Genomic DNA, 2,637 nt, shown 5'->3' with positions numbered 1-2,637 from the left:
TGTTGTTCAGCATCTTAGCTGTAGAGGGCAGTGTCACTGGCCCTCATATGTGGGATCCGAACCAGGGCTCTCTGGCATCCCAAGCCAGCTCTTAACCAATGCGCCACTCAGCCGGCCCTTGGGTATCACAACTTTAATACAGTTTTCCTTTCTTAAAATGTGTACACATTTTTTTTGGCACCCTCTGTATATAACATACATACTGAAATATATATTATATATCCAATTATATATTATATATTACATTAAAACATGTATTTCAAAGTTGCTAATATGTAGCAAGATTTATTACACTTTCCTATTTCTTAACCTATTATTCTATGATCCAAGAGAAAAGATAAAATAGGAGAAAAATGAATTCCTAAACTAGTGAACTTTTATAAGCAACTCAACACAGAGCTTATAAAGTCTCTCGTATGTTGGCAAGTTTAACATGAAACAAAAGACTAACTATCCTGATAGGAAAACATAAAGAAAAGTTAGTTGAGCGGTGAACTATCAATAACAAATAGTCTATATATCTGAACGTTTTAAATTAATAATTTAGTATTGAAAATACTGGAAAAGTATTGCATATTTTGTGACAACAGCACAACAGCAGATCTACGTATAAAACACTGATTGGTTGGCTTATCATTTTACAGCTGAGAAAACCCAGGCCCCAGGTTTGTAAAATGACTCCAACAAGGTCACAAAATTAGGCAGCACCACAGCTAGCACTGGGACTCCTGCCTACAGCATCAGATTCTGCACTCTGTCACAAAATCCCTTGCTGCTTCTCAGTCCTGTATGTATGTAATTGCTCTCTCCCAAAGAAACACCTGCCAGCACTGGGGCTGGCTATGCAGCCCTGAGTAGCAGAGCAATTCAAAGGGGTGGGCAAGGCTGCCTGGGGTATGAAACAGCTGAAAAGGGTAGTGCAGCCAAATCTGACAAGCAGTAAGAAAAGTCAAAAGTTATCAGGTCCTGAAGGATGAAGACAAGTTCTAGAGAGTGAAAAAAAAAATCCATGAGTTAATGTAACCTAGATAAGTAACTTGCTTTTTTCTCCTCAGGGCCTGTAGTCCACATTCCCCCAAACCCAATTCACTTGGTTTTTAAATCAAGTTTGATAACTTAAGTGTATTACATAAATAAGTATTTTAAAAGCAAGTTCGAATCTAGTTTGTATCAGTTTGAGGAGAGAAAGAGGGTAACCAGGACAAGGAGGAGAAAAGGGAGGAAGAAATAAATATATCAAGGAGGGGGTTGTGTGCAAACAGGTGACCTACGAAAGAACCCTAGACCTTTGGCACTAACAAGCTGCTTCTCACACAGAAAAAACGTATTAGCCCTGATGGGAATTAGCTTTTCAAACACAAATGACTTACACAACCACCACTCAAAGTTTAGTTCCCTACTCATAAATCTTCAGAAATTCTGAATAACGTATCACAGGGGTGTCATTTCATGGGCTGCTTCCTGGAGCCCAGCTTTGGAAGGCTGAATGCACAGCCCTCTGCCACCCCATCCAAGAAACTCCCCAAGGCCCAAAAGGTTTCATGCACCAAGTGTGCCCCCCCACTCCAGCCATCAGCAAGTAACTAGCAAGGAGGGTCTACATGGCACCACTTAATGTTTAACCAAAGATGAAACCGCTATCGTGAAGCTTACAAAACTTCAGTTATAGATAACAGAGTAATCGAAGATACAGATTTTAAATCAAATCAAAAGGAAAAAAGGTTTAAAAGATCAGTTTTCGGTTTTAACTGGAGAATTGACAGTTTCGTGCGGACCACACAATGTTCCACCTATAGCCCCCCAAAAAGCAGAAAGACACTAATTGCTGCTCCAAACTGAAAATGAAACATTGTAAACCAGGAACCACGCCTTGCAATTTTTCACTTTCACTTTTGTAATAAATTGATCTACGCAACCTTTACCCAGAGCTTCTCAAACACACACACACACACACACACACACACACACACACATATACACACACAAAATACATTAAATTTTTTCTTAGAGTAATAAAAGGTTCTGTATTTAAAAATAAGAGTTAAGGGAAGGTGAGAAATAATCAGATCGTCAAGGTTCGAGAAAATGAACCGTGTTCTCTCGTTAAATAGCAAAGAAAATCAGGCTTTGATTGCAAATAAAGCCCAAGTAAAACAGCTGGAATAACTGTGTTATGATTCAAGCTTTCTGTTTGGCTAATTTTAATGAATACATATATTTCTGTCTCCCATCAAAAACAACACTCAAAAAATGTTTAAATACCTCACCACCCCTGCCCAGCCCAGCGCAAAACTAGGGCCCTGCAAACCGCCGGCACGTCCCGAAGCCCCAGCCCGCAACCCCCGGTCCCGGTCCCCGTCCCCGTCCCCGGTCCCCGTCCCTGCCGGGCCTCTGCGCGGGGTGCCCACCGCCCGCCGCTGCCGCAGCGCCTGATTCGGGCGGGGGAGGCGTCGGGATCGCAGCAGGGACGGGGGTAGCCAAGCCGCGCCGCTGAGACCCGAATCCGGGACTAGATGCTTGGCCGCTGCCGCCTCACCTCGCCACCAGAGTGCCCGCCGAGTGCCCGGATGCGGCAGCGGCCACCGTTTGTTTTCATTCCGGGTGAGGCCGGCCCGCCCCCGCGCCACCGGGATGAAG

The 2,637-nt window shown here is 43.6% G+C and overlaps 1 protein-coding gene across 1 annotated transcript in view; it reads right to left on the bottom strand.

Annotated features, from left to right (window-relative positions):
• Nucleotides 1-2,631, bottom strand: part of NUB1 (negative regulator of ubiquitin like proteins 1) — a 21,512-nt gene extending 18,881 nt beyond the window's left edge. Inside the window, exon 1 of the mRNA XM_019655427.1 lies at nt 2,537-2,631. The gene's annotated coding sequence lies outside the window, so the exon portion shown is untranslated. The remainder of the gene's footprint in view (nt 1-2,536) is intronic.
• Nucleotides 2,632-2,637: the final 6 nt, after the last annotated feature.

The sequence above is a fragment of the Hipposideros armiger genome, unplaced genomic scaffold, assembly GCF_001890085.2.
Source record: "Hipposideros armiger isolate ML-2016 unplaced genomic scaffold, ASM189008v1 scaffold_239, whole genome shotgun sequence".
NCBI lineage: Eukaryota > Metazoa > Chordata > Mammalia > Chiroptera > Hipposideridae > Hipposideros > Hipposideros armiger.
This window is presented reverse-complemented; position numbering and strand designations above follow the sequence as displayed.